At 42.1% G+C, this 25,220-nt stretch overlaps 1 long non-coding RNA gene across 2 annotated transcripts in view; it reads right to left on the reverse strand.

Annotated features, from left to right (window-relative positions):
• Positions 1-21,649, reverse strand: part of LOC124850816 — a 39,083-nt gene extending 17,434 nt beyond the window's left edge. Inside the window, exons 1-3 of one of the 2 annotated variants that reach the window (XR_007031743.1) lie at positions 21,549-21,649; positions 19,151-19,218; positions 468-551 (exon numbers count right to left, since the gene is read on the reverse strand). This is a non-coding gene — a long non-coding RNA (uncharacterized LOC124850816). Of the gene's footprint in view, positions 1-467; positions 552-8,131; positions 8,823-19,150; positions 19,219-21,548 lie in introns of those variants that run through there. The other variant, XR_007031744.1, reaches the window with a different exon arrangement.
• Between the last annotated feature and the right edge of the window lie 3,571 nt (positions 21,650-25,220).

Consider the following 25,220-nt stretch of genomic DNA (forward strand, 5'->3'; position numbering starts at 1 on the left):
GTAGCTGACAACACGACCGACAAAGTGTAGCCAACTACATTATCTAATCTCTCTAATAGGTTATATATGCAGCACATCACGCACGTTTGACTCGACCTGTGTGACGATGTTGAGTTAACGTTTACACCATAAACTGTAGATCTCCCTCAGACTACACAAGCCATAAAAACCGGCTAGCAGCACAGTTTTCAATTTCTTGGCTGAGTGCTCTTATTGTTGCAGAGCTGAAGTGACACAACGAGCTTCAAAAAAGGAAAAAAAGATCAGTCAACTTCAGTTAGAGTCTGTTCGTCCAATCTGGCAGAACAGGTAAAGGGATGGTCCCTTTGTATTTGGCCGCTGGGCTTGACAACATCACGATAGATCGTCACTTCAATAAACATAATCTCTCCCTTCACGCATAAATTTGACCTGCTGATTATCCATTTAATAAATTAAGAAATGCATATTTTAGCTAATCCGCTCACCTGTGACTATTTTATGGCCTGATCCCACTGGAGTCTCCTCTGGTCAGTGCAGCCATTGTCTACCTGTGAGTCGCAAGACCATTTCTGGTGGTGGCGAGATGGTCAAAAAAATGGACAAGAAAAAAGATATATTCAAAATAAATTTGCATGTTTTGACTGGAAATAATTGTTTTACATTATTTCATCTGTAACTAGGGTAAGATCTGATTTCGAATGGAAGTTATCTAGTGTGTTTGTGAGAGTCAAAAGGGTGTCTGCATCTCGATAGGTAGAGCCTGGTACGAACACTTAACCAGGCTACAAACCAAACTTACCACATCATGGTCAATTAGAGCACATAGACATTTAACCAGATACATTGATTGCATCTAAAATCAAACTGCTTAAAAGGACACATAAAAATTCTAAATGTAAAAAATTGAAATACTGTTGGAATATTCCATTTATGTATCTATATATATCTATATCTATATATAGATATATATAGATATATAAATAAAGGTATTCTGAAGTATGTTTTTCCTAACTGAAACTCAATGAGTTTGATTGGGGTGTAATGAAAAATAATCAAATGAGGGCACGCACACACACTCACACACACAGCGGTGGGGCGCACTCTTTCTTTCTCTCTGGCATTTCCTATTCCTCCCTCCATCCAAACAAGCCCGTTGGGGCTGCAATTATGGGAAGGAAACCATGTATTTATAGCCCGGCGAGGATCAACGGCAGAACAACTAGTTGTGTGGCACGGGAGGCGGTTATATTTAACATGCTGTGATGTCAACACGTGGCTGGTGCGTTTCCATGGTTTCCCCTCCGAGACAGGGCGGGCACTTCTTTATCAGTGCGGCACAGAGACAGACGGGGTGGTAAGAGAGAGACGCGCAGACTGATAGATCGACAGTCGGCCTGAAAGGCGCAAGAGAAAATAAAGATAGTTTATTTTGAGTTTCGTTTAAAAGGGGGGAAACAAATTGCATTTCAGCATAATGGACAGGCCGTATGAGACATTGTTTGGTTCTCAGTATGCATGATATGCCCTTGAATTGACTTTGTGTACAAGCTGCTCATCACCCTAAGGAGAATATTATGCAACGCAATCCTCGCAACTTTATTTCTTTGCTTCCTTACTCAAGCCGAGTCCTCTTTTCATCCCTCCCATCCACTCCTACTCCTTCCCTCCCTCTGTCTTTTAAGGTTATCTGAGATGCTATCCGCCGTCTGATAAAGGTTAAAGAGGCTTCTGGCTGGCAGCACCTTCAGTCTCCAGCTCGCGCGGCGTCTCACAGCTTCCACAGTGATAATCCCTCGCCTCGCCGCTGCCCTATGGAAAGTGGAGTCTGACGAAATACAGAGATCTCCGCTCTACTTGTCGGCATCTGGCTTGCCATCAATGTTTTTTCCAGAATATTATTTCATTCAGGGGATTGAATGAATGAAACAAACAGAACAAACAAAAGAACATTAATGTCTCAACTGATTGCACCGACAGTTCAAAATTAATACGAAATGATGCCGAAAACTAATTTCCCCTGGTGATAAGTCATGGAAATGCAAAAAAAAAAAAAAAACAACTCATGATGCCTGCTGCTGCATCTATTCCCTATTCTCAGAGAGCTAAAACAAAGACACACACACACACGCACGCACACGCACACCCACACGCACACACACACACACACACACACACACACACACACACACACACACACACACACACACCTACTCAGGCTTCAAACACCACAAAGCTGACTGCAGTGATGAACACGAGCCATTAGCTCCCTTTAGCCAGTTTCCGCCAACAAACCGTTTCATATTTGCCCGGCGTGAAATGACTGCGTGCAATTCACACTCCGCCAGTAGGCGCCAGGGCTCGTGTCATGCCTGCACACTTATGTATTCTATAATGCTGCAGTGACAGATCCCCGAGACGTCGAGCCGAGGCTGCGTTATCTACAATAGCACAGAGGGGTCGTGTGGACTTAAATAAATAAACTGAGCATAGGGAAGCAGAGAGCGGGCAGAGGCAGAGAGAGCTCCGGCAAGAAGCAGAGAGGAGTCAGGCTAAACGAGCGATACAGTCAGCTATCCGACGACGGAACAACGGATCGGGCCGAAGCCCGCTGCCAGAGAGGTGTAGATTCTGAAGAGATCATTGTAATAAAGTTCAATATGTTAGGAGTTTAATATTTTGACTTTTCTTAATGTAATTACTATTCATAATAAAGAAGCCAATGCTTAATTTGGTGCTGAAGCTTACTAATTTACAGATGACGGTTGCAATACTTCTTATATTCCAAATTTCACTGATTCCAGAGAGCACTGATACAGTTATTTTACAGAGGGTAAGCTCGGTACAATCACAGTTCTTTAATAACAAAGTTTCAGCAATCATTATGAACAATGTAAAAATGTAAAAAATCTGATTATAAATGATAATGTTGGACAGAAGATGACATAAGACTCTAAAAAAAAGCATTTCAGGCGGCGGTGAGAACCCTTTTCCCTGCGCCTCACTTTCCTGTCAGCGCTGCACTCCAGTTCTATCTATAATCTCCTGCTCAATCCTGGTGACATGACTCTCATACTGAATTACATCACACAGGCTACTCAGGCTGCTCTCAACGAGGGGAGAGGAGGCAGGCGATGCAATGGTACTGATATATTTGTATTTTTGTCATCGGAGCAGGAAAGAAAAAAGGGAGACATTTGAAAGAAATAACCGTAAAAATAAGGAGATGGAAAGAGGGAGCAGAGGAGGAGACTGAAGGCGACAGAAGAATGGCGAGTGTAGTGAGGGAAGGAATGGCATGGGGTGATATTCACATCTATTTCCCAACAGCAAGCAACAGAATCACCTATAGTCATAAAGAAGAAGAAAAAAAATCATCTCAAAATAGTTGCCCCCCCCTCATTATATATGCATGTGTTGCCCTTTCTCCTTCTGTGAGACAAAGGGGCTCACACACACACACACACACACACACACACACACACACACACATCAAGGGCGTTTTATTATCGAGCACGTGAGTCCCATGTGCTGTTGCACAAAAATAGATCATACGCCTTTTCTCCGGTGGAGTTTTGCCTCATCAAAGTGAATCTGCTCTCCGTAAACCCTGATCCGCAAATAACATGCTATGCTCAGCGGAGGACTGGAAATAAAAGACAGTGGGGGGGAAATGTGAATGAAAACGGATGAGTGGCAGGAGCCTGAAGGATCTATTTTTTGGGGGGGGGGGGGGGGGGGGGGGGTTTCATGAACAAGCCAGTTATGTATTCACGGGGAATGATTCAGTTACTCATTGACCTTTGGGTCGACAATGCGTGCACACAAACAGAGTAAACAAGCCCCATAAAAAAAATATCCTCCAAAGCATTTTTCAGAGGACGTCGTCCCACACAAAAGAAAAGGATAGTGGAGATAAACAAGCGCATGGTTTAAGTGTATGTATTTAACATAACACCATCTAGTTAAAGCGGCCCACCCGTGCAGGTAAAGAAAAAGGTGGAAACAATAATTTGGGGTGCGAGGGCGGCGGTGGAAGTTTGTCATCTCCAATCTCAGACAGCACCGAGCTAAACGGGTTATGTAAGGATGTTGTTAAAGTCAGCGGATAATTGAGCTGATGAGGCTGACATTTGGAGCCTAGAGACGAGGGTGTGGTGTGGCGTGGCGTGGCGCGCGCTCGTGTGTGTGTGTGTGTGTGTGTGTGTGTGTGTGTGTGTGTGTGAGGGAGGGATGTGTAGTGGAAAGAGATGTAATTACTTTGTATGTTACAGAGGAGGAGGAGGAGGAGTAGAAGGAGCCCGTGCGAGGGAGTTAGATCCTAGTTTACCACTGGTGTCGTCTAATGGAGCTACTGGAGTATGAATATGAAATAGTGGTGACACATATTCACACAACTTTACAGAAGCTCAAAACACACTGTATACACCCGAGTGACAGCCCCACTCCCCCGCCCCCCTTTGCTTTATCGTCTATTTTACTCTTAATGGGACAATAATTTACAAAATGGACATCATGCTGTATACACTTCAGCATTGGCTTGGTGACCATGTCCATTTTTATATACAGACTATGCTTGAAAATGTATACTTTCTATGGAAAACCAAAACACCAAATGGATACTTAAAAGCAGGACTACAACCGATTTCATTGTCTTCTTTTGGTGAAGCGATAATGTTCAATTGATCACTTTGCACGTCGAGTAGCAATAAATCCTTGCATCATAATATGCACCACGACTCCTAATGAGCGTGTTTATAATGAACCGCAGACGACCGTAGTTTATCATTTACTGACCCTCCCCTAAACTACACTGCGTCATCAAAGGTCCGCGGCTGATTCAGCAGCATGCCTTGGCAATCACAGTGTTCAAAATCACACAACATAAGCACAAGTGTGGTCCAGCCACTGACCTGCTGACCTCATCTATGACATGCCTTGTAGTTGTGCTGGAACAGCATGACTTCACTGAGTCTCACGCAATTCACTGTGACAGATGGTGCAGTTTCACCGTTCCGGAAGACTGTCGACAATCTACATGGTGACGATAGGGATTAAATGAAATTAGAGCCCGGGAAGAATGTTGTTTTGCACAGTGTGTGAGACACACACGCACACACACACACACGCACGCACACACACACACACACACACACACACACACACACACACACGCACTGAATGATTGGACAGGTCTGCAGGGGAGACCACTGCGACAGGTGTCCTCTATGGTAGCGAGGGTGACCCATTACGAGGGTCTCTTCTCGCCCAGCCGACCCTGCCACGTGATGGCACATGATGGATGCTTCACCTCTAGCATGCAGGCGGCTATATAAATATGCAATATGCAAATTAAAATGAATGGGCACACAAAATCCCATTTGCACACACATGCTATGCATTGATCAATTATGTGTGCAGTGTGGAATGTGCGTCGCAACATGCACATTACCACACACAGCAACTGGGGCATGTGAATATGCTCTGTTTGCATAACCTACACACTTACACACAAACCCACACACACACACTCAGAAACATACATTTACTTTTACCGCAAGCCTTCAAATTGATTTATCCATTTCTTGTTCTGTGAAGTGTGAACTCAAATAGGCCCTCACTGCTCCAGGACAAACACACACATTCTCTCTCTCTCTCTCTCACACACACACATACACACACACACACACACATACAAACGCAGACACACGCACACACACGCACACACACACACGCACACACACATGACTGAGTCTGAATCAAATCATTAGACGTAGAGAAATTGAAGGAGGAGACGTATCGTGTGGCTTCTGCTGATATCAAAGATGACAATTGCAACAGTGTTTTAACTGCAGTGCACCAGTCAACGACACAAAGGCACATGTTTATCCATCAGACAGCGCTGAGTCAACACCAACACTGATTTAGATTTTTTATTATTATCATTACTGCCAAAGTTTAGTGTGTGTTACTAATCCCACATTCACTGTGAGTGGGAGAAACTTAGATGGGATGTAATTGGCAATTGCATTAGAGAGGCAGATGTTTTATTTTCTATTACTCATCACAATAACATAAAAAAAATTGAAGAGATATGCATTACTATGTCATGTTATTATGGTCATCATAATTCTGTCCTCATGTTCATCATAATTTTGTTTTCTTTTTTTTGCAATCTGCTATTGCTCTCAGAAGAACTTTGTGTAACCCCATTTCTCTTTCTCTTCTTCCTTTGCCCTTAACAACTCCAGAACATACAGGTATTATATATTTATTTTAGTATTCGTACAGTGCTTTGGTGCAGAACATGTATTATCCTCGAAGGGGCAGTGTGATGTGATTTAAAAATGCCCACAATCTCTGCAGCCTTGCAATAGCATCAGAGAAGACCATACAAACACGTTCATGCACAAACGCTTTCAAACCTACTAGGACAAGCGACCCACTGTGCCTTCCCCTGCTAAATTTCAGAGGTAGGGACCGTTTATGAAACTCTGTGTTCACTGAAATGAGTGGCAGAACATCACGGACAAAATGGTTGAATGAGGCAGAATGAAAAATGCAAAATACTTTTTGGTTACTGATGCCCTGATTCTAGCCTGAGGTTGTACATATTGCCGCGTCCCTCTTAATTTGCTTCCATCAATGTGCAGTCAGAGTCAAACTGCGACGGGGAGACAGTTTGGCCTCATTTACTCAGAGTTTTTTGCCAACTTTGCCGCATGTTGCTTTAACACTGTTGCTGTAACAGCCAGTTATAGTCAGCGATCTAAAAGTGAACAGCGGTACACCGGCATAGTTAAGGCTCGGCCGCGCTGGAACGTGACGGGTTGTCTGGTCTCGTCCGACAGCTAAAGTGCTTGTAGTTGTTTCAAAGGGCAGCAGAATGAAAAGCCTGTGACACACAACGAGCGTTCAAATGGGGGAAACCAGTGCACACTTTTGGATAGTGTGTTTGAAAGCAGTGATTGTGTTGCACTTCAATTGTACACGTGAAGAATGGGTGATTAGCAAGTAATAAGTAATTGTATAACGAATTTAAAAAGACCTAGAAATGGTTTCAAGTCCTGCCTGTACCATCTCTCCTCTGTGCGCCTGGCAATGTACTGTATGCTGCCTTCAAATGTGGTCGTATTTCAGAAATGGCGAAGGTCACAGAAGTTTAGTTTTTGTCGGACGTTAAGTTTATGTATTAGTTTCCCTTCATAATAGGTTAGAGGAAAATCCTGATATCCACAACTGCCTCATCTTTTCCCTCACTAGGCTTTTTCCTGCATTCCGTAGCCCGCCTGCTCGCTTGCTACAGCGTTGCCGTTGCCATAGCAGCTGTGTGTCCATTTGAAGGCTGCAGTAGTCGCGACCAAAACACAACCAACACCGTATTAATGAACTGAATACAACTTTATTGTCACTTCCTCCTTGTCATTTTTATCTCTGGATTTTTTTCCCTGTCTCTTACATAAGGATATGCAGTAGACATTGATGCTGGAGCACCGTGACTACACAGTCGCCTCGATGTCACGACGAGGTCATGCGCATGAAAAGTGCTCGATAGGTAAAATGTGTTGTTATTATTTCAAAAACCGAATTTTCCGATCGCAGAGCCGAATGCGTGTAAACAGACGACAATCAGATGTACATAGAGAATGATGTTCAGGATGTGAGCCAGTTACTGTCTCTCTGAGAACAGCTCCTCACTTCATATTAACTGGTGCAGTGCTCTCACGAGGTCATGGAAGGGATGACGTTGAATATATTTGGGGTTTTTGAAAGTTGGGCGAATAATTTGAAGACGTCATTTTTTTAAATTTTTTGTTTAAGTGTCAAACACTATGTCAAAAAATTGCACTATGTAAATAATGTTTAGTAGGAGAGCTATCTGGGTGTAGCAAGCATTGAAATGAATTCAATGATTCACTTTTGCATGTTGGTGGTTTGGCTTCAATAGAGAGGTGTCGTTTTGAAACATCTACCATTCAAACAATTGTAAATTTAAAAAATGATGTCTTGTGAAAAGATTTGAGTGTGTGCATTATGTCTCCCCTTTCCCCCTCTCCTCCTGACTCTTGATTTTGGTTTTTCCTCACACTCTCACTCTTGTCTCCCCAACCGCTCACTCTCTCTGTCCTGCCTGGACTCGAATAATACTCAAGCAGACAGCGGACATCGGGCGGGTGGAGGATGTGAGAACTGAGCACAGTCAGAACCAATTTTTATCATCTTCTCCTGCAGGCCCACTGACACGGCTCTCATTTCCCCAACTGTTTCCAATCTCCACCACGCAGCCACCCGCGCGTGGTACAGGCTCCTTTTAAAATGTAATCTGTTACGGATTACTGAGCACCCGCTCGAGATTTGACCCAGCAATATAATCCTTTGTGTTGATCTAACATAATCTGATTTCTCTCAATTACTTTGTCTCCAAAATACATGGACTATGACGCTAAATGAACAATGCACTGCGGTTGTAGACTCGTTTGAATCGCGGCTATAACCTAAGAAATTATTGCAAACTGTGTACATGACACACGATCACAAGATAAAACCTTAGAATAATCTCACAGTCAAATGTGTCTCTTTGATCCAATATTTTTTTTTACAGTGTTTACACTAACATATTAAAGTGACCAATTTAATATACTCAGATTACTGTAATCCTAGTACATGTTTTGCGTTATTCATCTTACCTACCTACACCCACACACACACACCACAGCCACCCACTGTCTCTCCCCTGCAGTGATGTTTTTATCCCCCCCCCCCGAACACCAGGAGTTGTCTTGAATTCGTTATCTGACAGCCTGATGATCTGAATCGCTGCTCTTTATCTCCCCAGGTTTGAGCTGAAACACAAGCACAGAGACAGAGTTCCAATTCTAATCTTATCGTGGTCACTGCGTTAGCGGACCGTATATGAAATTCAAGGACATGGAAGATTTTTTTCCAGAGAGATACAAGGGAGTAAATGTCATTTGCTTTTTTAATATGGGAACATCTTATTAATTAGGGCTGGATTCATTCTCCATATGTGCACCAGACTATTCAAATACAAATGTGTGTTTCCTTCACTGCAACATGTTTGTATCCCAAAAATTTAAGAATTATAATTTATATTATATTAATAAAAGAATCTGAGTAATCAAGTAATCTTAAGTACATTCACTCAAGTATTGTACTAATGTACATTTTGAAGTTCGTTTAACTTTAACTAAATACGTCTGTGCTAAATATGGGTGTATTTTTTACTTAATTTCACTAATATCACTACTAGGTATTTTACACTCTAATATCTAGTTACTTTATTTGGGTTGTAATTGGTTAAAACAATAATCATCATAATGTAAGATATAATGTATAATAAAAGTTAAATTCACCTCAACCAGCTACTAGAGGTATAATGTACAAAAATGTGAAACTCAAACACATTTTCTGTTTGATATTTGATACAAATGATGTGATGAAGTGTTTTTACATTATGGCAATAGATCAATATTTCTTCCACGCTTGTTAAAAAATTGAGTATGTACACACTGGGGTCAAATGTCAATACATATTTAGATCGTCTTGCGGAAGTAATACAAAACACTTGGCTTCAGCTGCATTCATTCTCCCGCCTGACGGCGGAGAGGAATATCAGCAGAATATTTATAGCCTTCTCAAACCCAGAAATAATATTTCACACACACACACGCGCGCACAATGTGACGGCAATGTGCGTCTTCTCCTCGAGGCAGATCTTCAAGCAGTGACAGTGCATAAGCTGACCTATGACATCAAAGCATGTTTTAAACATTTTTTAACTAATTATATCATATGTCCTTTTATATTTTTATATGTGTGGAGCCTTTCATATGTACTGGACTGGAGTGGTTTCAGTGTTCTGTAAAGGAGAACAGAAATTACGTCAGCAGCCATGAGGCGGATAAATCCCGTTGGACATCCCAGAATGACTAATGCAGTAGATCTTTATAGCACCATCATTGTTTGACTGTAAGGACATTGATGACCTTCCCAGGTCTACAATGTATTGATCTGATCTTCAAACCAATTTCAGGCCAGATAGGAGTCCATAACAGTGCCCTCGTAATGCAATATGAGATGCATGTCCGTCATTTGTCATGGTAACCAGACTTAGATGAGTTAAATATAGAGGCTTCTGGTTTAGCGGACGAGGGTTTTAACGGTCTATTCTTAGATTTTAGAGCTGGTTTATACACAGCAGCATGCGAGCTGCCCTCTGTATCAAAGCAGATGATGACATTTCGGCATATCAAATTTTGAATGTTCTTTTAAAAGTACACAGAAATAAAAATCACGCTGCATCAGTCTAAAAATACAGTGTCAATGTTACAAAAATATATAAAATGACCATGTCAGTCACGCTATGGAAGCAGCTAGAATAACCATTTGAAAAATCGAATGTGATATGAAAAGAATCTGAATGAGCTTCAATATTGAAATATTCACTCGTTTTCCGTTACAGACTCAGAGTAAATGAGCATATGTGACCAGAGTTTGTATTCACTGAAATCTGAATTGATTTTCCATAACTTTAGTGCATACCAACATTGAAATACGAGATGAAATGATTAGTTGATTAATCGATGTGAGTCAGAGGAAATTGAAATTTACAGTGTATGCGGACGATCGAACATTAAGTGAGGTAATCTTTGTATAATTAATTGGGGTATTTGGAGATCACTGGCTTTTTCCAGTCTTGGTTTACGTTAGCACTTTTACTAGCATCAGCCAACACAAAGCCACTAGCTGCAACAAAAACTCCTCACCAACATGCTATTCTTTACACTAAAACAGTATGTGAGATTATTTTTGTCTGAACATATGCATTACACAAGCACTGCAGGAGTGATGATAACTACATAATAGAAAATGCACGTATTAAACCTACAGAGAGAGTGGGTGTCGGTGGGTGTGATGATAGAGTTAAAACCAGGATATTTCAGAAAATATTTCTGTAGAGGATTTCCTGTAGAATGGACTGACAGGATACTAATGACCAATTACAGAGGAACTGGTAGGAATAGCAAGATCAACCATCACCGCACAGTGACAGGTGCTACACACCTACGCACACTCACATGCACGCAAACACTGGGGCTCAGGTGTTTCTGGGACTTGCTTACACACTTGCCATGTGTCTGGCTGTCTCCCCTGCCAACAGCGCGCACACACACACACACACACACACACACACACACACACAGGCAAAAAAGCACACACTCATGCATCCTGGAGGCAGGTTTAGAGCACACACGAACCCATACGCACGCATGCAACCCTTACACACAGTGACACTGTCCTCTGGCCTTGGATGCCAAAGGAAGCGTTACGTGTGTGTGTGTGTGTGTGTGTGTGTGTGTGCGCGCGCGTTGACAGATGATATGCTTAAAACTGACACCACCCACACTCTCCCAGTGACAGCAGGTTTCATCACAAGGCCCAGACCTTTGTGAACTTAGACGGCACACAGTGGAGAGGGAACAAAACAGTTTGTCATGGTTACCTTTTTACACATACAGCCCGGACCTGTTATGGAAAAATTATTTTTTCCATGTCGTACATAATTTATCATCTGTAAAATTGTTAAAACAAAGGATGTGATAATGCAGAAATGGGTAAACGAGTTGGCCAAGCACCAAAGGCGAATGTTATGCCGACGCAAAATGGCGAAAACTAGCTGCACCCATGTCCAGGATAATGTTGTTGACCCCCAACATTAAATTTATCCCCATTATCAAGCTTTTATAGAGCAATATAACCCAATAACGCCATTAAATAATTTGAACTTGTGTTGCTAGGTTCAACTTTCATGAATGTAATATAAAATACACTTGAGCAAAAAACCATCAATAAATTTAAGGACCTTTGAAGACTTTTTTGAGCCAGGTCATGAAACATCTGATTTCTTTTTGCCAGAAAGGGAAAGAAAGAGAGGGACCTAGAAATATTTTATATGCATGTGAATTTGTACACTCAATGACCCTTTGCAGTGGATTAAATAATTAAAGCAGCAATATGATTGCCCCCTGTTTTATCGAATGAAATTGCATTTCATAATCGTGGGTGGTGAGATGGTAAATTTAACCTCAAAGCAGCACCGTGAGTCAGTGACCCCTTTTACATGGGCAGGAGAGAGAAAGAGTGACTGAAATGGATGTGTGTGCACGAAGCAAGAGGAATAACACCATTATATAATGAGACAATCTCTTCACTCGCTCCTTTGGGGATGTCTGTCAGGAATTGTGGCGGACAAAACAGGGTGAGGGCGTGAGTTTTGACTCAATTAAATGTCACGTCCGTGAAACTGAATTCCTCTCCGAGCTACGTCTGAATGAGCGTGAGGGGAAACGCTCGCCGTTCACACACTTTGCCAGGACTTGACGTGTCTCCTGCATTGTTCTGCAACAGGGGCCGGGTGTCACATTAGCTAAGGCAGTAGCTGCTGCTAGTTGGAGATCTGACGTGCTGGTAATTAGTTTTCCTTGGCACAGAGGAGGCAGGTGGGAAGCGGAGTCTCCGAGTTGACAATACCAGCTGTCAGAGTGCCAAGTATTTCAGCATCAGCTCCGTCCTTATCATCCTCTCGTTTTTTTTTAACCGGCTCTCCATTGAGACACTTTCCGCTTCCATTCTCTGCCCCGCTTCGCTTTTCCCTGTCCTTCTCCTCGAGACGGATGATAAGGTGATGAACAAATTTCACAACTTCAGTCGGGTTAAATATAGAGGCGTCCCGAAGGACCGGCAGTCTAAAATACACACCGTGTGTCTGAGACGTCACAAGGGCAACTGTGGCGAGGCAAGAGTCTGTTTTTGCAAAAAATCTTAAAAATGTAAGTAAGGTGACACCAAATTATTTTACAGAACCAAAGGACCATTTGAAACTTCTGTCAGAAGATTTCTGTTAAAAAGCAAGTAGCTAGTTTACCTAGTCGACCACTTTGTGTCGCCGTTTCTCTCCGGAGTCCGGAGGGGAGAGTGTAAATTTCACACGATCACACCCAGCATTGGTCTAATCCATTTCATTTGAACAGGAAGACAATGATCAAGATGGGGGGAAGAGAAATGCCAAAAAAGAAGTTGATCTATTTCAGTACTGGTAATCTGTCTAGAAGAGAGAGCTTCCGCGACACCACATGTGTCTTTACATGTCACCATGACACTGGAGGAAATAGCGGTGCACTCAGTGGTGGGGATGAGCTAGAAAGAGAAATAGATCAGAGAAATCAATGGATGCAGGAGCTTTTCTTAGCATGGACTCACTTCACAGGCCTGCGGCACACATCAAGTGTGTGTATATGTACATGTGTGCCTGTGTGTGTCTTGGACCAATGGACCAATCTACTAAAGGTGTGATGCGGTCATACACAGCACAGTTACTTAGTGTACAATAGGCCTCACTGTACCTGTGGAAAATGTACATTTACCATTGTGTTCATGGAGGGATTTGGATTCCGCTGACATTAAAGGAGAGACAGTGGGTGGTCCTGGGGTCGACGTGTGACAGATGAACCGTGAACCTTTGGTATTCTCACATCAAGAACATCATCGCTGGGAGCTGGAGAGAATAAATGCTAAGAATAAAATATGGGGCAACTCCCCTGGCGGATGGTCTTTGTAGAAAATAGAGCAAATGAACACAGACGGTGAAATTTAGCATGGTGCGACTCTTTGACAGGTTTAGGTTTTCCCAATGCTTGACGGTTCCTCAGAGGTACAGATATTTGCTCTGCATTTAGATTATGAAACAGATTTTTTAAAAAGGTGACTGCAGAAGCAGCTCTATGAAATCATGAGATGGTACTACGACTTTGCTACAAATAGAAAACAAAATGTTTAAAACCTTCTATGGGGGTTTTGAGCTGTTATTGCAGAGAAGAGCAGTGAACAAAAGGTCACAAGTCAAGCGAGAGGCGATAACTAAGTGACTGAAAGGGTAGTGGATGAGACTCTTTGAACCAGGGAGGCTCCATTGGGTTTGAATAGACTCATCTGTGTTGGCTGATCTCAGACATGCAAATTTCAGAGCAAGGATTCACAAAAAAAAAAGGGGGAAAAAACCTATAGAGCCCTTAATCGGCTTTCCAATATCTGGCAGAAATGCAAGGTACGCCAACAATAGGCGTCTTGAAAGGTGTTTAAGTGCTGAGATTTGTAATGCAAATGGTTGTCCTGGCCTCACCTTCCTGTCCTGAATGGAAGGAATCAAACCTTTGTTCAGATAGAAGTTGGAGAAAATGTAGCTCATACCGACTTTATCGAGAGCCTCTGTGGTGAAAGGAGTGACCTTCACTGAGGAGTGCTGAAAGGATTAGTCAGTTTGTTAAAATTACTGAACAATGACAATTTGTTCATATCATTAATCAAACAAGTATTTGTTGGTCTCAGCTTTTAAAAATTCAAGATTTTAATTGTAATGTACAACGGTTTGAGCTATGAACTTATTTTGCGCTTTGAAATGTTCAGACAAATGTCACCTTGGCCTCTGGGAAGTTCAGAAATCTTCACAATCTCTTGTGAGCAATTTCTTGAAAGCACACGTAAAATAAATGTTTTACGTGTTAACAAATCTCCACCATGGGGACAAAAACAAGAGATACTGAACGCATTGGTTGTTCTACTTCATCAAAAATTATTTTTTTAACCAATGAAACAAGTACTCCAACCTCAGAGGCAGCACATACTGGACATTGGTCGCTATAGTTACAATAATCAACATGCAGTAAAGCTTATGGAACGGTCAGGGTTTGGTAATGTTAAGGCACAAAAATAACTTGGTTAGGTTATGGAAAGGATCGTGGTTTGGGTTAAAATAAGTACGTCCTTAAGATTGGACGACCTTCGTTGCCATGGTACAAAAATAGAAAAAGCGTGGTCAGGTTGTGGATTTGTTATGGATGAATAAAACAACAGATTATTGGTTTTACACAAGAAACAGTGTGAACTAACCGTGTTTTGTTGACCCATCCATCCACCACAGTCTTTTTGCTCTTTATACAATGTCACCTGACTTCCTCTTTTGCTCCCGTCATAATTACTATGGCCGCTAGATGTTGCCCACAAGTAAGATACAACTAGGGGTCATAATAAGATGCTGTGGGGTAATTTTGTACAAGGACGAGTGTGCACCATGAATGAGTAATTCATTAAACCCCATTTTTCAGTTGAACGTCTCAAAGTAGAACAAGAAAATGATCGAGCCCATCCAAAAAATATAATCCATCTTTTCCAACAGTGTTCCTCCTGGAAAAGATCCACTGTGTCCCCGGGAACCCCGAGCAAATGAAATGCAGTGAACTCAATCCAAAACCAATTTTCCCCAAACAGCACTGTCGTTAGCCACCGCAGATGTTAGTACACGCCGCTCATTTGCATATGGTAATGAGGAAGATGATTAAAAAGTGAAATAAATGAGTAAGTGCTTGTTGCCGTCTGAATGTTTGTGTCAGTCGTGAGATTTTGTCATCTCTTCCCCCCCAGAGCTGAAACTATTCTCTTTTGTGTTCCCCAACAAGTGTGGATCTCCCTCGAGAGGTGAGCCTCTGGACTACTCATGCAATCTCAACAGATTAATGTTATTGTGCGAGTGTGTGTGAGTGTGTGTTTCTAGTATCCGTATCTCCACATGAGAGAATGCCTTTAGAGACAAAGCAGGATGTTGCCTCGGAGGGGCTTTTGGTCTCCCACAGACAGCGTTGGAATATTCAATGAAGCCCATGTTGAATCATGGGGTCGACGGCAGTAAATTGATTTGGGAGCTGGCTGATAAACGGAAAAGCTGGTTTAGTTTTAGCTGCAGCAGGTTTTTATGCCATCTAGCCGGACGTCCACTGATTTTGCGGTGTCGCGTCACAGTTACAAGATATCGGCACGTAGAGAGAAAGCACATGTTCAAAATGATGCCTTTTTTTCTGTCAAAGGGGTTTAGAAGGGTTGAATGAGTTTTATTTCATATTTTAAATGAGGCCCAAATTTCCGGCAAGAAAAAAAGAAATGAGGCCAAAATGGGCTAATGAGCATAAAGCATTTTGTGCATATTAAAAAAAAGAAGCCTATGCCTGAATATGGGACAGCCAATCGCGCTTGTTGCACTTATTCACACTGGGCTTTATGATGATCCTGGGATTCAGAGAATGAAAGCCATCTTCCAAATGAAGAGAGAGCAGCATATTATTCCCAACTGTCTTGAGGGCATTCTGCTTCTCTGCCTTGATGAAAAGATGCTACCTTGGCAAATAACGCAGTGGGCTTTTCTTTTTCAGTCTCTGCTGCCGTCACTTGATTATGAACTGCCTTTTCAATATAAGTCTTACCTAAAGCTTCTGTCCTAGTGCAACATATTCATCCTCCCTTGCTTTCAATGGAATGCAGTAATTTTAGTGGCTGTCCTCAACATTGGAAATTCATAAGTGTTATACAAGATGTTACAAAACATGAGTTTAGAAGAAAAGAGTCCACCGCTCTGAATCAACATTCATTGAAAGACTCAGCTGTTGTGTTGCGCAATCCATTTTATTGGCGCTTTAATGTTGATACATCGGTGTGTTTACTTGCAGATGAAAACGCAGTAAAATTGTGCTTACTGACCAACCAGACTGTCACTGGTGATTATGTTTATATAGTCATGTAATCTTTGATGTAACTACAGCGAACGCTTTTCTGTCTTGCCTGTGAAGTCAGTAAACATGCTGATGTACATGTAGCAAGCCATGAATATATCATGAGTGAACAGACTGGGTGGTTTGTTAGTAATGGAGGTAAGGCAGATCACAAGGACTTGAATCTTTTCTAAATAAATTTCCTCCTCAGATAGTTCAGTCAGGTGAGACATCTGCTTTTTCCAAAGATCATTGTGTGCTAAATTGTTTGTGAGAAACCGACCAAAAGCCAATTTGGTGGCATTAGAAATCGTGACGCAGTTGTAAAATTGCAGATGCCGAGCAACGGCAACAAAAAAATAGAACACATTGAATTACAAGAAATCGCTGGAATTGGCCATTGAAATAAGTGTGCTGTTTCCATGGTAACGGCACCACTCCCGGCAGTGACTGACAGCTGTGCTCGTGGGTATGTGACAAAATGTATCACTTAAGACGTGGTGTTTTCTGCATCTGTCCGACTTTCTAGTAAAACATATTTGTTATTTGACACTTTGCCGCACAAACCCCCTTTTCAGTCAAATGAACTCTGTTTCTTGAACCAGTTCTGTTCAGGATTTTTGGATCCACCACTTCTGAGTGGATTGTAGTCGAGGAGGCGTCATTAACGTAAGGTCTTGCTCAAATACAACAGCAGTGCCAAGATGGTGGACTGCAGTGATTACCTTCAAGTGTTCTGTTTACTGTTATCATAGACACTGTATTTATGGGTTTGGAACCAATTTAATTTGGATCGAAATTCTCTAAAATGTGAAAGTAAAACAGGGGATCACAGAGCATTCTGTTTAGGCAAAGTTTTTGTTTTTAAATTGTGGAGGTTTTGATTTAGGAACTACTTTTTTTATTAAATACAGCAGCAGTTATTTGCTGATTCGTTCTTTAATTATTACTTACCACTCACATTGTAGTCGACTTCCCTTAAATGGATCTTTTATACCAGCAAATCCTCTGTCTGCAGGTTTTTAATATAGTTATACAGTACTACCTCACTCATTTCAACTAAGCCTACATTATGAACTAGATACATAAAGCCTTCTATTTATTGTGTATCAAATTTTTATCATTCAGTGATAATCAAATGATCTAAGGATGTGAAGTCAACAGAGGGTGCAGTGGTGTTTCTGTCAACACTGTGACCAAGGAGAGGCATTTCTGTGGAAAATGAGAGACGAAGCGGTGATGGGAAAGAGTCAAGGCTGGAATAACACTGGTCGGAGAAGTTTCGCTGGCTTTGCTGGGCACAGAGAGGGAGCCGATCCAGTGTGCTACATCAGCCCTTTGTCCTAATAGCGCTCATGTTTATTCATTTTGGCATCATGGCCGAGAGGTCAACAGAGGTGTGTTTACAGAAAATCCCCAATTCCCATAATGATACGAAAGAAAAATATACTATCACAATACAAGGGCACAGCCCTTTGAGGTCTTTTAATCTGATAGTTCATTTACTGGAATTAGCATGAAATAATAGCATTTACATTTTTGCAGAGCCTTTGAAATACTTTGTTTGCGCAGCTTGGTTTAAATGCATTGTTTAAATACTCACACGACCTGTGGCCGACCTCAGACATTCAGGTTTGAACAACTGCTGATGTGACCTTTGAGTTTTTCGAGGTGACAAGGGCAGATCTGAGGCAGCATCACCTGGCTGCAGCCCCACAGCGACAGGATATAGCACAATGGCCGCCGGCTATTTTGGACAAAATGTCCCCCACCCTGCAGCCTCGCGTGACCACGTTCCCCTTGACAGACAGGAAGTGCGAGTTCACAACGAGGTATTCGCATCCCTGTGATTCTACTCCTGAACCCTGCAGCGTCACACACCTCACACCTTGCTGCATGTTTAGCTTCACACTTGCCAAATGCGGTAAACTTTCAATTAACGCACATCCAAAACACAGTCAACCCTTTGTTGATCCGTCTTCACATTCGGCTAAACACGACGAAATGAGCGTCGACACACGCATGCAGACGCAAAGTTAAGATCTCTGATATCTACACCGGCATCATCAGCCCTCTTGTTGCACCGTCTTTCTTCAAATGTCATATGTGAAGTGCTTGCGTCCCAGGGACAATGAGGAGTATAGGGTTTCCGGGCAAGACTTAACAGCATCCAAACTTAGAACTGACTCCCAAAGGATGTTGGTATGTGTGTGAGTGTGTGTGTGTGTGTGTGTGTGTGTGTGTGTGTGTGTGTGTGTGTGTGTGTGTGTGTGTTCGTCTGTTGATAGGCCATAGATATACACCAAACAGTAAAATTAGCTTCTTGCCAACAGCCTTTGACAGCATGTTCCAGTTATATCCTTCATGTGTTGTGGAGGTAGAATACCGCACACACACACACACACACACACACACACACACACACACACAGACACACACAGACACACAGACACACACTTCATCTAATAGAGTTTTTGTACAGTATGTTGCTGTGAGTGAAATATTTTCACAGTGAGTGAAGGACAGTCTTTTTAGTACTGCTGCAGACAAATTACCTTGGTTGCAGGGATCTTTCCCTCTCTTCAGTCCGGCCTAGGACTAATCACGTACTAACGCCACTACGCTGCAAGAGATGGAGGACAAAATACAGTAAGGCTGGAAAATAATATTTTTTTCAGAGTCCAGTTGAAGCTAAAATGAGACCTTGGCAGTTTTATATTGGCATCTATGTATAACACTGCTATAGGACAAAGCAAGCAAGTTAAATATGAGAACTTAGACTTTGGGAAACAATGATGGATATTTTTCACTATTTTTTTGACCCAGGGAGTTAATTGAGAAAATTCTTGCCAGATTATGTGCACATGTGGAGTGAGATTTAACTTTTTCTTTGGCAAGTTTGCTGCTTATTTGATGCTCGGAGCCATTGCTGCGAGGGTCAGATAAGCAGCAAACTTGCCTATTTGCTATATTACAGCTGGAGCTTTTTGGGGCGATAAGGGATCACTAAGTGTTCACAGGCCACCATTTTTCTTCTTCTTCAAATACATTCATTTACTTAATCTTTAGAATCACACAACTCTGTCAGTGTCACTCCCGGTAAACACTGTGACTTTTTGGGTTTTTTAAACACAGAAACAGAATGGATTTGATTTATGTGTTACGACCGACAAAATCACTTGAGCTGATGTTATCTCATCTCACTGAAATCCCTGGTGTCTCACACTGGCGCTAATGGCCTACGGAGGGAAATGACAAGATCCAGTCATCTATATGTATCGCTATAAATCATATCCACCTTTACCTCCAGAATATCTCGATGTCAATAAGATACAGAGGCAGAGAGTGGAGGATGTCAAAGTGGGAACAACAAAAGGACAGTTTCAGCCGGTGTTTATCTTTAACACTGTGTTCCCAATTTAAGTAGTAGTATGGCTGCAAATTTTAAGTTTATACAAGTTAAAACAACGGTTTAGCAGTTTGACCATTCAAGTGATCATGATTTTTATTTGGGTTTTTTGGGGGTGGGCGGGGGTTAACTCTTTTGTGTTGTCCTGGACTGTATTGAACTTCGCTTAGCTGCAGGGAAGGGACAGGAGCAAAAAAAATGGAAATTTGATTGACTTCACTGTACGAATGGTGGAGCCTTGTGTGCGTTCCTACATGAGTGAGGATGCTTAAAGCACAGTAACACAAGAATGGCAAAGCAGGTCAATGTGTAAAGGACATGACTGACAACATGAGCGAGCCGCTAACACTTGATTACCTGTTGCGGGCAAAGCATCACACATTGCAGGCCACACCCATGATGGGGAAAAACAAACGGTGCCACGCCAAGGTAAAACACACACACACACACACAGTCTGACAGCATGACAGGTCAACAACAGTGCAAAATGTCAGCAAGAACACAGTCCATCTAATCCCGTGACTGCCACTGCTGACACGTCCTTTTTACGCACAGGGGATTAGGAATCGCTGCAGCTTTGCTCAAACTAATTCCAAAGTCATTTTTTTTCCTCCACCAATTTCATGAGCTCCTCAAGCAAATTAACGATGTCACTATATCCCCCCACACCCCAAGGTGAAATACGTACATAAGTGGAAAAATTCTCCCAAAATTAGGGTGTGTTTAAGGACGATCTCAGTTTAAGCTGGTGAGCAAGTGGGGAAGATTTATTCTGAAGCATCGTTACCCCGGCAACACGGGTTTTACAGCCCGCTGCAGGCCTGCAGGTAAAGTGGCACTCGTGTGACAAAAAGCTACTTTTCAAAGCAACGTGGTATTCCATGAGAAGATGTTATAAACATATTGGCTTAAATACAGCACACTTGCTACAGCTCAAACTGAAAACCAGTAACACTCACCTGAGACCTTGTTGCTCTCTCTCTCTCTGGTAAATCTTAATAAACATTGTTTTTTAAAAATCAAAAAAATCTCTCTCTCTCTCTCATCTGTCTCTGTGCTGCCTGTGGTAATGAAAGCAGGACAAGCCAAAAGTGATTTAAAAGCTTAAAGCTTTTTTTATCCTGAAATTTTTCAGTCCTGGCATAATTTTCTTTCCTGCTAAAATTAGCTCCTGGTGAAGGACACTGGAATTGTCATCCAGACAGTGGCAGATTTGGGCAATAATTAAATTCCTTTCCAATATTTAGGCTTCTGAGAAAATAAAAAATCATGATCACTAAGCATCGATTGTTAATAAGGTGTGTGTGTGTGTGTGTGTGTGTGTGTGTGTGTGTCATGAACAATCTGCGGCTCCACCTGTCTCCTCTGCTGCTCGTTTCCGCCGGAAGCGAACCAACAGGTTCAACAAGCTAGCGTTAGCTTAGGCTAACGTTAGCTTGCTTTGCGGCTAACATTGCTAAGTGGTTATCGTTTTTCCGCGGGCAAAACTGCTCTGCTGCTTTAGCCTGAGTAGTTTTAGTTGCGGTGATAAAGACCTGACTTACCGACGTTGGTTGGAAAATCCCAAAACATGGTAGCGTAGCTAGCTAGCTAGCTAGCCCACTTCAGAGAAGCCTGACTTGACCTGACAGACTCACAGGAGCCAATTAACTGATCAGTAAATTGATTAAGAGCTGGAGGTGGACACTGTGAACTCAATGTGGTGTTTATAAACTATATTTAAGAAATACAACTTGTATGTATGTAAAATTGTTTTTATTTATCACCTAGATCCACAACATTTTATCTTCATTTAACAAATTAAACTCCAGTAGAAAACCCCTGGTAAATAAAACAAAAATTAAAACAAATGTTGTTGGGCCCCTACTGTCCTCCACTTTATTTATTTTATTAAAATACTTTTTTATTTATATACATATATGTATATTATATTTTATTAATTCCCTAGTAACGCAAACGAATCATTTATCTAAAGCTGACATTTTTCCTTTCTGATTACAAAAAAACATCCCTAGCATCAACTTGTCAAATGTGAATACTAATGCCAGTTTTTGTCTATCTTTCTTTTATTTCCTTTCAAGTCTATTCTTTCTTTTTATCTGCATGATAGTAAACTCAACATTTGGGGGGTTAATAATGAGAGGTAATTTTTCAATTTTTCTTACTTATACAGAACGATCGACAAAAAAACTTCCCCCACAACGAAGCTCAGCACTAATTGTGGTGCTTTGAAACTACAATAGCTGGAATGGAATCATTTACAACAGATGCTGGAGCTCATAACATTGGTTTCACTAAACAAATGTCTGTATAATTAGAGTTTTTAACCAATCATTAAAAAAAACGAAGAAACCCTTCGGAAGGTACTGAAAGTGCATACTGAGTGCACATTCAGCTGTCAAAATAATGCCATGTGAAAAAGCCTACGGATGCAGCAGGTCCTCACGATGCATGATTCTAGTTTTTAAAGTTACTTGTGCATCCGTTCTTGTGCTGTCGCTGCTGTTACTTTTATATTATTGATAAATCTAGTTCATAACTCATTCTTGACAGGTTTTTCAGCAAATAAGAGCCAGAAAGCTTAAGGCTGGTGCTGCAGCGTAACTGTGGAAAATGGTTTATACAAGTCCGACAGAAGGGAACATGATTTCTTTGTGCCCCAGGGAGGCTGTCACTGGCACTATACATACACTTAGCCTAAATGTACGTTCGTGTGTCTGACCATATGACAAGTGGGATGAATTGTCGATAAAAGCTGCAGCCCTGGTTAAATTTAGTAATACAGAATAACAAAAAAATCAATCGGAGCACAAGACCGTGTCGATCAGAGAGTTGTGTCTAGATACAATTTCTTATCCACAATCGACATCATGTTACATGAGAAAAGTGAGAGTACGGCCAAAATAGAAATTGCCTCATTTACTGTACAGACGATATCACTCTCCAGGGGATTTTGCAGGATTCACAGGTTTTGCTTTTCAATCAAAAACGACCAATACTCTGCAAGGGGAAAATGTACAGATACATTCTGAGAATGAACAGGATGACAACTGAACTCCAAAATTTGTTAAACCAGCAGAGAGGGGGGAAAAAAGAGTCTCCCAGGAAGGGATGGACACTACATGTGGAGGCCGTGCTGTGTGAGCTCTGTCACAGGTCCGTTATGATTATGCTGGGACATTAATGGTCACTGTTCAATATCCGTGTTTACAACCATGAGAGGCACTTTGGAAGACACACACACACACACACACACACACACACAGACACATCAATGTCTTTGTATGTATGTCAGATACAGTATAGGAGGGAGAAAATGAGACCAAGGGAAGGGCGAGTGGATGTAAAAAGGGAGGGGGGAGGATTGATTTTCTGTCCTTCGCCTTTCTCCATCTCTCCTGTTCCTTATGTCTCCTGTTGTCTCTTTGTAAGACCTTGATCAGTTTGGGGGTAAAAAAAAACAAACATCAGAAAGAAGAATTGTCCCAAAAAAATCCTGAGAACAATCTGATGAACCGTTGTCCTTCTCCTCCTTCGCTGTGGAGGGTGAAGGGGGGGGGGGGGATCGACTGTTTGAGGGAGACAGAGAGCAGGGGTTGGGCAAAGAGTGCGACAGTGACTAAAAATAACCCTGTGTATAGGCTATGTGTATGTGTTTGTGATGCAGAGTGTAATCAGAGCCAATCTAAGCTCTTTCTTTTCTAACTGCACACACACACACACACACACACACACACACACCAAATACATTTGAATACCTCTCATTAAAATCCCTCGGCCCTGACAGGGGCACGTGGGTGCTGATCACACCGACTTTCCTTTGCGGTTGCCTCCACGGGGCATTTCACTGCGCTATCTTGCAACCAGAAGAGACAAGCCCCCATGTTCTGACTCGGGGGCTGAGGCTTCCAGCTCAGACAGAATTAACCAACTCTCGCTTCTCTCTCCCCTCTCCAACCCCCCGTCCACTTCCCTCCATCAGTTGGGCTAAACCGAAATGCAGTTCATTCCTCTCAGAGTCCAAGTAAGAAAAAAATCACCCAGTATCAACTCATATGCTCATATTTTTTTTACTTGTGTGTGTGTGTGTGTGTGTGTGTGTGTGCAGAGGGCTAGTGCACCCAACTCAGGCCAGGCCACAGTCCATGCCAGGAGCAGCGCTGATAACACATTCCCCCCTTGTAGACTCCTACGCAGCAACATGCCATGACAGATGGTGCGACATTCAGCTTCTATCAACAGAGGAGGGAAAACAGAGAGCTGCACAGGAGGACACGATAGATAGTGATGGAGGGGAGAGAGAAGGGGGAGGGCAGGGAATCAGGTGAGCACAGGAGCAAGTGGGACACTAAAGAGGGGCTCGATGCTGAGTCATAGCGCCACCGTGTGGGCCACGGGCGCCATGCCACCTCTGGGGCTCTGGGCTGTAAAAAAAGAGACATGTCATTGATTTTCCACACAGTCAACAGAATGATTTTGCCATGCAAGGTAAATACACAGCCTCCCATAGTAATTTCTCCAAAATACACACATCCATGCACGCTCGCACACTCATGACCAAATCCCAACGGAGCTCTACCTGGCAACGGCATACAAATAGGATTCCCCCCGCCCCCCCCGTCTCACACAAAACAACTTGCATGCCTGAATTGCTTTGTGTGTTTATTTATGCCTGCAAGCACACTGGGAAAAAATAAGGAAACAAAAACACCCGCCCCAAAAAATAAAGATGTGCTGTTTAACAAGATTCATCCTGCTGTTAAAGCGAAGCAGGGATCAGTGAGCAGCGGGAGGAATGCTTTTTCTGAGCCGCACAGATTAATCAGCATAAATTAAGTCAGCCACCCACCCCAGCCATGTTGAACTACATTTTACGTTTTGTTTTTTCATGTGTCTTCACATCTAACATTTTTGGTTCAACAATAATCCCTGTGTGGGCGGCTGGGCCGGCTAAATGCGCCTATCATGTGGCTGTGACATGCTCGCTTTGATTCCTGGCTACTTTTGTCACGTGTACTTTGTCTCTCTCTCTCTCTCTCAAAGATATAAAAGATTTGAAAAAAATGCTTGAATTTGACAAAATTTTATAAAATAGTCAGAAGTGGGAGTCGTTAGCTTTATGCCTCACTTTTGACCACAAGGTTAAAGAATCACAATTGTAGATACAAGCGGCAAATGTGAGCTCTCTTTCAGCGACAGGACTCACTCTTCATGTT

The sequence above is a fragment of the Scophthalmus maximus genome, chromosome 12 (assembly GCF_022379125.1).
Source record: "Scophthalmus maximus strain ysfricsl-2021 chromosome 12, ASM2237912v1, whole genome shotgun sequence".
Taxonomy (NCBI): domain Eukaryota; kingdom Metazoa; phylum Chordata; class Actinopteri; order Pleuronectiformes; family Scophthalmidae; genus Scophthalmus; species Scophthalmus maximus.